General features: G+C 52.8%; 1 protein-coding gene across 3 annotated transcripts in view; it reads left to right on the forward strand.

Annotated features, from left to right (window-relative positions):
- The first annotated feature begins 2,097 nt into the window (after window positions 1-2,097).
- The window catches only part of map3k2 (mitogen-activated protein kinase kinase kinase 2), a 267,110-nt gene continuing 253,678 nt past the window's right edge, over window positions 2,098-15,529 (forward strand). For 2 of the 3 annotated variants that reach the window (XM_072468672.1, XM_072468673.1), the window contains exon 1: window positions 2,101-2,358. The gene's annotated coding sequence lies outside the window, so the exon portion shown is untranslated. Of the gene's footprint in view, window positions 2,359-15,529 lie in introns of all 3 variants that reach the window. The other variant, XM_072468674.1, reaches the window with a different exon arrangement.

Below are 15,529 nucleotides of genomic sequence, written 5' to 3' on the forward strand. Positions count from 1 at the left end.
CCATATACAATAACCCCCCATATGACATTTAAGAACCCAAATAGGGGGGAAAAAAACATGTTAATATGTTACCCCTACACCATGAGCTCTTATTTTGGGTAGTAACCTTTTACGTGCCAATTGTCAAATGCCTTCTGGAAATCGAAGGTCGCCACATCCACATGTTCCCCTTTATCTGTTGTTTGTTACTTCCTCAGAAAACTCCAATGAAACTATGTGGACTCTGCCTGATTGCATTGAGATTTCCTCGACCACCTCACCCTGGAGGTGATCCCAGTTCCCTTGTCACTGATTGGACGGAGATGATCCCAGTTCTCTGGCTCCTGATTGGATGGGGATGTTCCCAGTTCTCTGGTCACTGATTGGATGGAGATGATCCCAGTTCTCTGGTCACTGATTGGGTGGGGATGATCCTAGATCTCTGGTCACTGATTGGATGGGGATGATCCCAGTTCTCTGGTCACTATTTGGATGGGGATGATCCCAGTTCTCTGGTCACTGATTGGACGGAGATGATCCCAGTTCTTTGGTTACTGATTGGATGGGGATGATCCCAGTTCTCTGGTCACTATTTGGATGGAGATGATCCCAGTTCTCTGGTCACTGATTGGATGGGGATGATCCCAGTTCTCTGGACAATGATTGGATGTGGATGATCCCAGATTATCATAGAATTTACAGTGCAGATGGAGGCCATTCGGCCTATCAAGTCTGCACCAGCTCTTGGAAAGAGCACCCTACCCAAGGTCAACACCTCCACCCTATCCCCATAACCCAGTAACCCCACCCAACACTAAGGGCAATTTTGGACACTATGGGCAATTTAGCATGGCCAATCCACCTAACCTGCACATCTTTGGACTGTGGGAGGAAACCGGAGCACCCGGAGGAAACCCACGCACACACGGGGAGGGTGTGCAGACTCCGCACAGACAGTTGACCCAAGCTGGAATCGAACCTGGGACCCTGGATCTGTGAAGCAATTGTGCTATCCACAATGCTACCGTGCTGCCCTTGATCTCTGGTCACTGATTGGATGGGGATGGTCACAGATCTCTGGTCACTGATTGGGTGGGGATAATCCCAGTTCTCTGGTCACTGATTGGGTTGGGATGCTCCCAGTTCTCTGGTCACTGATTGGATGGGGATGATCCCAATTCCCTGGTCACTGATTGGATGGGGATGATCCCAGTTCTCTGCTCACTGATTGGATGGGGATGATTTCAGTTCCCTGGTCACTGAATGGATGGAGATGATCCCAGATCTCTGCTTGGATGGGGATGATCCCAGTTCCCTGGTTACTGATTGGATGGGGATGATTTCAGTTCCCTGGTCACTGATTGGATGGAGATGATCCCAGATCTCTGGTCACTGATTGGATGGGGATGATTTCAGTTCCTGGTCACTGATTGGATGGGGATGATTTCAGTTCCTGGTCACTGATTGGATGGGGATGATTTCAGTTCCCTGGTCACTGATTGGATGGGGATGATCCCAGTTCTCTGCTCACTGATTGGATGGGGATGATTTCAGTTCCCTGGTCACTGAATGGATGGAGATGATCCCAGATCTCTGCTTGGATGGGGATGATCCCAGTTCCCTGGTTACTGATTGGATGGGGATGATTTCAGTTCCCTGGTCACTGATTGGATGGAGATGATCCCAGATCTCTGGTCACTGATTGGATGGGGATGATTTCAGTTCCTGGTCACTGATTGGATGGGGATGATTTCAGTTCCTGGTCACTGATTGGATGGGGATGATTTCAGTTCCCTGGTCACTGATTGGATGGGGATGATCCCAGTTCCCTGCAGTTCATGGGAAACAACTCCGGCACCAATTTGACCGCGCAGCCGCAGTAGAGAGGCTAGGATGCCGCGCACGCGCATTGCTCGCCCTGGTTGCGCGCAAGCGCGCTGCTGGTCTCTGTGGCGCGGTCGCCGGGCGCAGCGGCCGGGCCCGGGAGCGGTGCAGGCGCAGTGCTTTGCTCGGTGGCGCGCAATCGCAGTGGCGCAGCCGGCGATCGCGCAGGCGCAGTGCTGTCCTCGCTAGCGCGCAGGCGCAGTGGCCGGGCCAGGGGAAGTGCAGGCGCTGTGGCCGGGCCGTGTGGTGCGCAGGCGCTCTGGCCGGGCCGTGTGGTGCGCAGGCGCTGTAGCCGGGCCGGCTGTGGCGCAGGCGCAATCTGCATAGTTTGGGCTCCGCTCCGGCTTCGTGCGAAGGAAAAAAAATCCGTTTCCCCAAAAATTAGTTTTTCCGTCGGAGCCGCAAAGCCGGCGGGAGAGAGACAGCGGGACCCGGCGCGGACTGCCGTCCCCTCACTCACTAACACACAGCGCGGCCTGGATGCACCGGACTCGGGTAAGCGCGGGCCCGGGGAGCGGGGACTGGAGCCGGGGCCTGGAGCCCGGGGCCTAGAGCCCGGGGGAGCGGCGCCTGGAGCCCGGGGGAGCGGCGCCTGGAGCCCGGGGGTGCGGGGCCTGGAGCCCGGGGGAGCGGCGCCTGGAGCCCGGGGGAGCGGCGCCTGGAGCCCGGGGGAGCGGGGCCTGGAGCCCGGGGGAGCGGCGCCTGGAGCCCGGGGGAGCGGCGCCTGGAGCCCGGGGGAGCGGCGCCTGGAGCCCGGGGGTGCGGGGCCTGGAGCCCGGGGGTGCGGCGCCTGGAGCCCGGGGGTGCGGGGCCTGGAGCCCGGGGGTGCGGGGCCTGGAGCCCGGGGGTGCGGGGCCTGGAGCCCGTGGCCTGGAGCCCGGGGGTGCGGGGCCTGGAGCCCGGGGGAGCGGGGCCTGGAGCCCGTGGCCTGGAGCCCGGGGGAGCGGCGCCTGGAGCCCGGGGGAGCGGCGCCTGGAGCCCGGGGGAGCGGGGCCTGGAGCCCGGGGGTGCGGGGCCTGGAGCTCGTGGCCTGGAGCCCGGGGCCTGGAGCCCGGGGGTGCGGGGCCTGGAGCCCGTGGCCTGGAGCCCGGGGGTGCGGGGCCTGGAGCCCGGGGGTGCGGGGCCTGGAGCCCGTGGCCTGGAGCCCGGGGGTGCGGGGCCTGGAGCCCGGGGGTGCGGGGCCTGGAGCCCGTGGCCTGGAGCCCGGGGGTGCGGGGCCTGGAGCCCGGGGGTGCGGGGCCTGGAGCCCGGGGGTGCGGGGCCTGGAGCCCGGGGGTGCGGGGCCTGGAGCCCGGGGGTGCGGGGCCTGGAGCTCGAGCCCGGGGGAGCGGAGCCCGGGGCCTGGAGCTGGAGCCCGGGGCCTGGAGCCCGGGGGAGCGGAGCCTGGAGCTGGAGCCCGGGGCCTGGAGCCCGGGGGAGCGGGCCTCGGGCTGTCACAGTTGCAGAAGTACAGTTCAAATCGGCCCCTCTAGCCAGAAGGAAAGATTCTGTCGACCCAGAGAGTTAATGTCCCAGAAAGTTTAAAAATTGTGGGGACAGGTCTGTCACTGTATAACATTGGGGTACAGTACAGGTGGGGACGGGTCTGTCACTGTATAACATTGGGGTACAGTACTGGTGGGGACGGGTCTCACTGTATAACACTGGGGTACAGTACTGGTGGGGACGGGTCTGTCACTGTATAACATTGGGGTACAGTACTGGTGGGGACGGGTCTCACTGTATAACACTGGGGTACAGTACTGGTGGGGACGGGTCTGTCATTGTATAACACTGGGGTACAGTACTGGTGGGGACGGGTCAGTCACTGTATAACATTGGGGTACAGTACAGGTGGGGACGGGTCTGTCACTGTATAACATTGGGGTACAGTACTGGTGGGGACGGGTCTCACTGTATAACACTGGGGTACAGTACTGGTGGGGATGGGTCTGTCACTGTATAACACTGGGGTACAGTACTGGTGGGGATGGGTCTGTCACTGTATAACACTGGGGTACAGTACTGGTGGGGACGGGTCTGTCACTGTATAACACTGGGGTACAGTACTGGTGGGGACGGGTCTGTCATTGTATAACATTGGGGTACAGTACTGGTGGGGACGGGTCTGTCGCTGTATAACACTGGGGTACAGTACTGGTGGGGACGGGTCAGTCACTGTATAACATTGGGGTACAGTACAGGTGGGGACAGGTCTGTCACTGTATAACATTGGGGTACAGTACTGGTGGGGACGGGTCTCACTGTATAACACTGGGGTACAGTACTGGTGGGGATGGGTCTGTCACTGTATAACACTGGGGTACAGTACTGGTGGGGATGGGTCTGTCACTGTATAACACTGGGGTACAGTACTGGTGGGGACGGGTCTGTCACTGTATAACACTGGGGTACAGTACTGGTGGGGACGGGTCTGTCATTGTATAACATTGGGGTACAGTACTGGTGGGGACGGGTCTGTCACTGTATAACACTGGGGTACAGTACTGGTGGGGACGGGTCTGTCACTGTATAACACTGGGGTACAGTACTGATGGGGACGGGTCTGTCACTGTATAACATTGGGGTACAGTACAGGTGGGGACGGGTCTCACTGTATAACACTGGGGTACAGTACTGGTGGGGACGGGTCTGTCATTGTATAACACTGGGGTACAGTACTGGTGGGGATGGGTCTGTCACTGTATAACACTGGGGTACAGTACTGGTGGGGGCGGGTCTGTCACTGTATAACACGGATACAGTACTGGTGGGGATGGGTCAGTCACTGTATAACACTGGGGTACAGTACTGGTGGGGACGGGTCAGTCACTGTATAACATTGGGGTACAGTACAGGTGGGGACGGGTCTGTCACTGTATAACATTGGGGTACAGTACTGGTGGGGACGGGTCTCACTGTATAACACTGGGGTACAGTACTGGTGGGGATGGGTCTGTCACTGTATAACACTGGGGTACAGTACTGGTGGGGATGGGTCTGTCACTGTATAACACTGGGGTACAGTACTGGTGGGGATGGGTCAGTCACTGTATAACACTGGGGTACAGTACTGGTGGGGACGGGTCAGTCACTGTATAACATTGGGGTACAGTACAGGTGGGGACGGGTCTGTCACTGTATAACATTGGGGTACAGTACTGGTGGGGACGGGTCTCACTGTATAACACTGGGGTACAGTACTGGTGGGGATGGGTCTGTCACTGTATAACACTGGGGTACAGTACTGGTGGGGATGGGTCTGTCACTGTATAACACTGGGGTACAGTACTGGTGGGGACGGGTCTGTCACTGTATAACACTGGGGTACAGTACTGGTGGGGACGGGTCTGTCAATGTATAACACTGGGGTATAGTGCTGGTGGGGACGGGTCTGTCACTGTATAACACTGAGGTACAGAACTGGTGGGGACGGGTCTGTCAGTGTATAACACTGAGGTACAGAACTGGTGGGTATAGGTCTGCTAGTGTATAACACTGGGGTACAGTACTGGTGGGGACGGGTCTGTCATTGTATAACACTGGGGTACAGTACTGGTGGGGATGGGTATGTCACTGTATAACACTGGGGTACAGTACTGGTGGGGATGGGTCTGTCACTGTATAACACTGGGTTACAGTACTGGTGGGGATGGGTCTGTCACTGTATAACACTGGGGTACAGTACTGGTGGGGACGAGTCTGTCACTGTATAACACTGGGGTACAGTACTGGTGGGGATGGGTCTGTCACTGTATAACACTGGGGTACAGTACTGGTGGGGATGGGTCTGTCACTGTATAACACTGGGGTACAGCACTGGTGGTGATGGGTCTGTCACTGTATAACACTGGGGTACAGTACTGGTGGGGATGGGTCTGTCACTGTATAACACTGGGGTACAGTACTGGTGGGGACGGGTCTGTCACTGTATAACACTGGGGTACAGTACTGGTAGGGACGGGTCTGTCACTGTTTAACACTGGGATACAGTACTGGTGGGGACGGGTCTGTCACTGTATAACACTGGGGTACAGTACTGGTGGGGACGGGTCAGTCACTGTATAACATTGGGGTACAGTACAGGTGGGGACGGGTCTGTCACTGTATAACATTGGGGTACAGTACAGGTGGGGACGGGTCTCACTGTATAACACTGGGGAACAGTACTGGTGGGGATGGGTCTGTCACTGTATAACACTGGGGTACAGTACTGGTGGGGATGGGTCTGTCACTGTATAACACTGGGGTACAGTACTGGTGGGGACGGGTCTGTCACTGTATAACACTGGGGTACAGTACTGGTGGGGACGGGTCTGTCATTGTATAACATTGGGGTACAGTACTGGTGGGGACGGGTCTGTCACTGTATAACACTGGGGTACAGTACTGGTGGGGATGGGTCTGTCACTGTATAACACTGGGGTACAGTACTGATGGGGACGGGTCTGTTACATGTATAACATTGGGGTACAGTACAGGTGGGGACGGGTCTCACTGTATAACACTGGGGTACAGTACTGGTGGGGACGGGTCTGTCATTGTATAACACTGGGGTACAGTACTGGTGGGGATGGGTCTGTCACTGTATAACACTGGGGTACAGTACTGGTGGGGGCGGGTCTGTCACTGTATAACACGGATACAGTACTGGTGGGGATGGGTCAGTCACTGTATAACACTGGGGTACAGTACTGGTGGGGACGGGTCTGTCACTGTATAACATTGGGGTACAGTACTGGTAGGGACGGGTCTGTCACTGTTTAACACTGGGAGACAGTACTGGTGGGGACGGGTCTGTCACTGTTTAACACTGGGGTACAGTACTGGTGAGGATGGGTCTGTCACTGTATAACACTGGGGTACAGTACTGGTGGGGACGGGTCTGTCATTGTATAACACTGGGGTACAGTACTGGTGGGGATGGGTCTGTCACTGTATAACACTGGGGTACAGTACTGGTGGGGACGGGTCTGTCACTGTATAACACTGGGGTACAGTACTGGTGGGGACGGGTCTGTCAATGTATAACACTGGGGTATAGTGCTGGTGGGGACGGGTCTGTCACTGTATAACACTGAGGTACAGAACTGGTGGGGACGGGTCTGTCAGTGTATAACACTGGGGTACAGTACTGGTGGGGACGGGTCTGTCATTGTATAACACTGGGGTACAGTACTGGTGGGGATGGGTCTGTCACTGTATAACACTGGGGTACAGTACTGGTGGGGATGGGTCTGTCACTGTATAACACTGGGTTACAGTACTGGTGGGGATGGGTCTGTCACTGTATAACACTGGGGTACAGTACTGGTGGGGACGAGTCTGTCACTGTATAACACTGGGGTACAGTACTGGTGGGGATGGGTCTGTCACTGTATAACACTGGGGTACAGTACTGGTGGGGATGGGTCTGTCACTGTATAACACTGGGGTACAGCACTGGTGGTGATGGGTCTGTCACTGTATAACACTGGGGTACAGTACTGGTGGGGATGGGTCTGTCACTGTATAACACTGGGGTACAGTACTGGTGGGGACGGGTCTGTCACTGTATAACACTGGGGTACAGTACTGGTAGGGACGGGTCTGTCACTGTATAACACTGGGGTACAGTACTGGTGGGGATGGGTCTGTCACTGTATAACACTGGGGTACAGTACTGGTGGGGACGGGTCTGTCTCTGTATAACACTGGGGTACAGTACTGGTGGGGACGGGTCTGTCACTGTATAACACTGGGATACTGTACTGGTGGGGACAGGTCTGTCAGTGTATAACACTGGGGTACAGTACTGGTGGGGACGGGTCTGTCACTGTACAACACTGGGGTACAGTACTGGTGGGGACGGGTCTGTCACTGTATAACACTGGGGTACAGTACTGGTGGGGACGGGTCTGTCACTGTATAACACTGGGATACAGTACTGGTGGGGACGGGTCTGTCACTGTATAACACTGGGGTACAGTATTGGTGGGGACGGGTCTGTCTCTGTATAACACTGTGGTACAGTACTGGTGGGGACGGGTCTGTCACTGTATAACACTGGGGGACAGTACTGGTGGGGGCGAGTCTGTCACTGTATAACACTGGGGCACAGTACTGGTGGGGACGGGTCTGTCACTGTATAACACTGGGGTACAATACTGGTGGGGACGGGTCTGTCACTGTATGACACTGGGGTACAGTACTGGTGGGGACGGGTCTGTCACTGTATAACACTGGGATACAGTACTGGTGGGGACGGGTCTGTCTCTGTATAACACTGGGGTACAGTCCTGGTGGGGACGGGTCTGTCACTGTATAACACTGGGGTACAGTACTGGTGGGGATGGGTCTGTCACTGTATAACACTGGGGTACAGTACTGGTGGGGACGGGTCTGTCACTGTATAACACTGGGGTACAGTACTGGTGGGGACGGGTCTGTCTCTGTATAACACTGGGGTACAGTACTGGTGGGGACGGGTCTGTCACTGTATAACACTGGGGTACAGTACTGGTGGGGATGGGTCTGTTACTGTATAACACTGGGGTACAGTACTGGTGGGGATGGGTCTGTTACTGTATAACATAGAATCATAGAATCATAGAATTTACAGTGCAGAAGGAGGCCATTCGGCCCATCGAGTCTCCACCGGCTCTTGGAAAGAGCACCCTACCCAAGGTCAACACCGCCACCCTATCCCCATAACCCAGTAACCCCATAACCCAGTAACCCCACCCAACACTAAGGGCAATTTTGGACACTAAGGGCAATTTATCATGGCCAATCCACCTAACCTGCACATCTTTGGACTGTGGGAGGAAACCGGAGCACCCGGAGGAAACCCACGCACACACGGGGAGGATGTGCAGACTCCGCACAGACAGTGACCCAAGCTGGAATCGAACCTGGGACCCTGGAGCTGTGAAGCAATTGTGCTATCCACAAGGCTACCGTGCTGCCCCCACGGGACGGGTCTGTCACTGTATAACACTGGGGTACAGTACTGGTGGGGACGGGTCTGTCACTGTATAACACTGGGGTACAGTACTGGTGGGGACGGGTCTGTCTCTGTATAACACTGGGGTACAGTACTGGTGGGGACGGGTCTGTCACTGTATAACACTGGGGTACAGCACTGGTGGGGACGGGTCTGTCACTATAACACTGGGGTACAGCACTGGTGGGGACGGGTCTGTCATTGTGTAACACTGGGGTACAGTACTGGTGGGGACGGGTCTGTCACTGTAGAACACTGGGGTACAGTACTGGTGGGGACGGGTCTGTCACTGTATAACACTGGGGTACAGGACTGGTGGGGACGGGTCTGTCACTGAGTAACACTGGGGTACAGTACTGGTGGGGACTTGTATGTTACTGTATAACACTGGGGTACAGTACTGGTGGGGACGGGTCTGTCACTGTATAACACTGGGGTACAGTACTGGTGGGGACGGGTCTGTCACTGTACAACGCTGGGGTACAGTACTGGTGCGGACGGGTCTCACTGTATAACACGGGTACAGTACTGGTGGGGACGGGTCTGTTACTGTATAACACTGGGGTACAGCACTGGTGGGGACGGGTCTGACACTGTATAACACTGGGGTACAGTACTGGTGGGGACGGGTCTGTCACTGTACAACACGGGTACAGTACTGGTGGGGACGGGTCTGTCACTGTATAACACTGGGGTACAGGACTGGTGGGGACGGGTCTGTCATTGAGTAACACTGGGGTACAGTACTGGTGGGGACGGGTATGTTACTGTATAACACTGGGGTACAGTACTGGTGGGGACAGGTCTGTCACTGTATAACACTGGGGTACAGTACTGGTGGGGACAGGTCTGTCACTATAACACTGGGGTACAGTACTAGTGGGGACGGGTCTGTCACTGTACAACACTGGCGTACAGTACTAGTGGGGACGGGTCTGTCACTGTACAACACTGGGGTACAGTACTGGTGGGGATGGGTCTCTCACTGTATAACACTGGGGTACAGTACTGGTGGGGACGGGTCTCTCACTGTATAACACTGGGGTACAGTACTGGTGGGGACGGGTATGTTACTGTATAACACTGGGGTACAGTACTGGTGGGGACGGGTCTGTCACTGTATAACACTGGGGTACAGTACTGGTGCGGACGGGTCTGTCACTGTATAACACTGGGGTACAGTACTGGTGGGGACGGGTCTGTCACTGTATAACACTGGGGTACAGTACTGGTGGGGACGGGTCTGTCACTGTACAACACTGGGGTACAGTACTGGTGGGGACGGGTCTCTCACTGTATAACACTGGGGTACAGTACTGGTGGGGACGGGTCTGTTACTGTATAACACTGGGGTACAGTACTGGTGGGGACGGGTCTCTCACTGTATAACACTGGGATACAGTACTGGTGGGGGCGAGTCTGTCACTGTATAACACAGATACAGTACTGGTGGGGGCGAGTCTGTCACTGTATAACACTGGGGTACAGTATTGGTGGGGACGGGTCTGTCACTGTATATCACTGGGATGCAGCACTGGTGGGGACCGGTCTGTCACTGTATAACACTGGGGTACAGTACTGGTGGGGAGGGGTCTGTCACTGTATAACACTGGGATACTGTACTGGTGGGGACAGGTCTGTCAGTGTATAACACTGGCGTACAGTACTGTTGGGGACAGGTCTGTCACTGTATAACACTGGGATACAGTACTGGTGGGGACGGGACTGTCACTGTATAACACTGGGGTACAGTACTGGTGGGGACGGGTCTGTCACTGCATAACACTGGGGGACAGTACTGGTGGGGGCGAGTCTGTCACTGTATAACACTGGGGCACAGTACCGGTGGGGTCGGGCAGCACGGTGGCACAGTGGGTTAGCCCTGCAGCCTCACGACGCCGAGGTCCCAGGTTCGATCCCGGCTCTGGGTCACTGTCCATGTGGAGTTTGCACATTTTCCCCGTGTTTGCGTGGGTTTCGCCTCCACAACTGAAAAGATGTGCAGGGTAGGTGGAGTGGCCACGCTAATTGCCCTTTAATTGGAAAAACTGAATTGGATACTTTAAATGTTTTTTTTTTTAAATACTGGTCTGTCTCTGTGTAACAGTGTGATGCTGTACTGGTGGGGACGGGTCTGTCTCTGTATAACACTGGGGCACAGTACTACTGGGGACGCGTATGTCTTTGTACAACACTGGGGTAATTGGCAATTAATGTGGTACTAGATTGAGGTCACTCGAAGTTTCCCTGCCGTTGACTTTAGGCTGACAGGCCTGTAATTGTCTGGTTCATGCATATCTGCTATTTGAAAGTTGTTACTTTTAGTAGCCGGAAGGTGAAATTGACTAGAGGAATGTGTTTTTCAGTCTGGGCTAATGCACTATGGTTTGTCTGAGGGAGTCCCTGGAGAGTTAATTTGTGTTTCACCTTGGGGGACAATCTCATTGCTGGGTGTGGCTAAGGGATTCAGGGAGCAATTTTTCAAAAACTTTGGAGAGGAGTTGAAGACTATCCTGGCAATCCATGTTTTGACTGCAAGTAAAACCAGTTTTCTCTCCCAGTAGGATAGGTTGAAACAGCTATTTGAAGATATTCAGCCAGAGTCTGAAGGGGTTCCAACTGGAGCCCAATATCTGTTCTCTACACCATGCTGATTTTCAGCTGGAGTGAGAGCTGTATGTGTCTCATTGTTTCATGGGGAATTGAGTTTCGGTGTTAAAGGGATAATTGTAAACTGTTCTTTTCAGGTGTGAAGTTAGAGATTAATAGTATATTCATAATAAAGTTTTGTTTTTAAAATACCAAATCCATATTTTTTCATGCAGTCACTCCTGGAGTGAATCATTGTCTCTGCAGTCTTACGAAATAAACTAAAGTATTGGGGTTTCAGTCCCGTATCCTAGCCAGTGTTGGGGTCTGGTCTGGGATCGTAATACTCAGTCCCTGGAAGCTGCCACCCAGACTAGGTGAGATATTTATTTCGAGCGCTGCCGATGGTTTGAGTTCCTCATTGAAACTCTTCCCTCTCCCCAGGTAACTCCTCCATATTGACACCCTTTTAATTGTACCAGTGTTTTTCCATGAGCCTTGCTTGGTAGATACCAGAAATCATTGAACTTGTACAATTGCAGCAAGACCTCCTTATTCCTGGCCTCCATTCCACTTGGGAATAATGATCAACGTGCCATTTGCTTTCTTGCTGTACATGGATGTTGGATTTCTGTGTTCCTTGTATAAGTGGTTGTGCAGTCTCTCGTTAAAAAAATTTAGGACCCCAATTCTGTTTTTTTCCAAATAAGGAACAATTTAGCCCATCCAGACAGCCTTCCCTGCACATTTTTGGGTTGTGAAATGAAATGAAAACCGCTTATTGTCACAAGTAGGCTTCAAATGAAGTTACTGTGAAAAGCCCCCAGTCGTCACATTCCGGCGCCTGTTCGGGGAGGCTGGTACGGGAATTGAAGCGTGCTGCTGGCCTGCCTTGGTCTGCTTTCAAAGCCAGCGATTGAGCCCTGTGCGAAACAGCTCCTTTAGTGGGGGTGAGACCCATGCAGACACGGGGAGAATGTGCAAACTCCACATGGACGGTGACCTGGGGTCCAGTCCTCGGTGCCGTTGAGGCAACAGTGCTAACCACTGCACCACCATGCCTGCTGTCTTACCCTTTTTTAAATTTACTGTAATCCTTTCAATTATGAGGAGGGAGTGCATTTTAGACGCCATTATCTCGTTTGTAGGGAAGATTTTAGAAGAAAAGTTTATAGAGAAGACTTTCTTGTGTGGTGAATTGGACATTCCGAATTCTCCCTCTGTGTACCCGAACAGGCGCCGGAATGTGGCGTCTAGGGGATTTTCACAGTAACTTCATTGCAGTGTTAATGTAAGCCTACTTGTGACACTATTATTATAGATTAGTGGAGCCACGGTAGGGTGGTGGGTGGATGGTTGGTGTGTTGGTGGGTGGTAGGGTTAGACAACTCCTCACTTGGATCAAGGGAAGCCCCCAGTTAGAGCAAATTTTTTATTTTGCAGTTTTGCTTTGAACCTTGAGAATCTGTGCTCGTCTCCTCTGAAGGCCCAGACCGATCATGTGTCTTGGAGAGAACTGGGCTCCTTGTGATCCTCCCTTTTGGTCGGCATCTTTGGAGCTGTTGGAGGAAGAGGAAATGAGTTGTGGCATGTGCCTGGGTGTGGCCGGTTAATCCTCAGCCCATTTCTCAAAGTGAGAGTCTGTCTACTATGGATCTGCTTTGTTGGAGCCCATCTTCGGTTTGGGGGTTGACTTGATGGGGGAGTTTGTCGCCCTCCTCCCAGTGGTCGTATACAGTGGTTTCCTGGGTACCCTATTCGTTGTAGTTGGGTCTTCCGTGGGGAGACAGTGTTTTTGTCTCTGTTCCCTAATATCCTTCTTGCAATGGCATACAGTGCTGTTCTGTGTCTGACATTCTTTAGTTAGTTTGGGCGATTCTCCCTGTGTGTGGGGAGGGGCGAGAGTGGGGGTTGCTTGGACACCCTTCTCAAAGGCAGTTAGAGGGATGTCCTGAAAGGCTGTCTTGATACGTTTTGAGATCCTTGGTTTACTGACTCTTAAGTGCACAAGGGTATGGGGCTGGATCAGGGCCTGTACTGTGGTTGATATCCTGTTGCCCCCCTTCTGGTTGGGACGTTCCTTTCTCTAAACGAGCAGCTATTTCTCTTTGTCGTATGGGAAGGGTGTGCAGCAGTGGTGCACGGGCCGATGGCTGTGTCCTGGTCCTTTTCATCCTGATACCCTCTGTTGCTGGTAATTTTTGTTTTTTTAAATCCCTGGTTAGCTCTTTGGGAAAGTGCTGATTGCACCGTCCATCATCCGAGCCTATTGTATGAATATTTGCTGGTCCTCTCTGTATAAGTATGTGGAATGATGGTCATTTTGTGCTGTGCCTGGGGTGGGGATTTTGTTGCATCTTGTGGTATCTGTAAAATATACTTTTGGAATTGGTCTCTCAAATTTTCTTTGTTATTTTTTTATCTCTGTTATGATGGAGTTAAAGGACCCGGGATTGGCTGCTGCAAGGGTACAGGCGGGGGGGGGTGTTACCCGAGGGGTGGATGTTACAGCGTGTTATTGGTGTCTCTGGTGTTGCTGGGGTTGAGGGAGATATGTTCTGGTGTGCACCTGAACATGGCGCGGGCATCTTATCCAGAACTCTTGTGGTCATTGCGAGCAGTTGGCATGTGGGAAGGTGGGCGTCACGGTAGCACAGTGCTTAGCATTCTTCACAGCGCCAGGGTCCCAGGAACGATTCCCGGCTCGAGTCACTGTCTGTGTGGAGGCTGCACCTTCTCCCAGTGTCTGCGTGGGTTTCCTCCGGGTGCTCCGGTTTCCTCCCACAAGTCCTGAAAGACGTGCTGTTAGGTGAATTGGACATTCTGAATTCTCCCTCTGTGTACCCGAACAGGCGCCGGAATGTGGCGACTAGGGGATTTTCACAGTAACTTCATTGCAGTGTTAATGTAAGCCTACTTGTGACAATAAAAATTATTATAGTAAGGTATGCACCATTTTACCTTGTTTTCATGGACTTCTCCTCCTCTCCCTTGTTCTCTGGTAGTGCGTGCAGAGGCACCAAGTTGAATCTAATGATTGTACTGGGCCAGCCATATTGCTGTTCTCCTGCATCAATGTATGTTGCAACATTTTTGCTGACATGAACTGTCCCTGGTTTCCATGTGTTTTTGTTGAAATGGAAACACTTCAATAGAAATACTTTTTTAAAAAAGCATCCACAATTCTGCAGTTCTCTCTTTTAGAACCTAAATGTCTAAACCGGCAGGTCCTGAAGATTTGTCAGATTTTAATCCCTTAAATTTCTCCAATCCTTTTTCTCTGCTGATAGTAATTTCCTCAATTATTTTAGCCCTTGGGTCTATTTCTGGCTTTGAAACTTGGGTCAGCTGTGAAGACAAAATATTTGTTCCATGTTTCTGCCACTTCCTCATTCCCAGTGACAATTTCTCATGTCTCTGCTTCCAAGGGACCAGCATTTACTTTAATAACTTTTTTTTTTAATGTCCATGAATTCGCTCTGACAATCTCTTTTTATATTCCTGGCTAAATTGCTCTCTTATTCTATTTTTTCCCCCTCCCTTGTTGTCAGCTTTTGGCTGGCCATTTTGCGACTTTCCTTCATGAGCTTACATCTGAGGCTGTTTAGCACAGGGCTAAATCACTGGCTTTGAAAGGAGACCAAGGTAGGCCAGCAGCGCGGGTTCAATTCCCGTAACAGCCTCCCCGAACAGGCGCCGGAATGTGGCGACTCGGGGCTTTTCACAGTAACTTCATTTGAAGCCTACTTGTGACAATAAGCGATTTTCATTTCATTCATCAAAAGCTGGGGTTGCAGTGTAGATTCCTGGGGATTGCTGTTTATCACATCTGCCAGTTAGAAAACATCCCCTTTCCCTTCATCCTTATTCTCTCTCCATATCAGTTACCAATCCATGTCACAAAGCTACGACCTGTTCCGTGCATCTTCGTCTGGGTTGACCTTCCCTAAATTACTGAATATTTCTCTTGACTTCCTTGAAAGCACTTCTTCAGTCATCTTGTCTATTCATTGGTTCCACATAGACTTTGCTGGTTCCTCGTGAATGTGGGCTTACTCCTGGTTCATACAACAAAGTTCTGCCTTACACAACTTGCTTATTTTTAAAAATTCA

The sequence above is a fragment of the Scyliorhinus torazame genome, chromosome 2, assembly GCF_047496885.1.
Source record: "Scyliorhinus torazame isolate Kashiwa2021f chromosome 2, sScyTor2.1, whole genome shotgun sequence".
Classification (NCBI taxonomy): domain Eukaryota; kingdom Metazoa; phylum Chordata; class Chondrichthyes; order Carcharhiniformes; family Scyliorhinidae; genus Scyliorhinus; species Scyliorhinus torazame.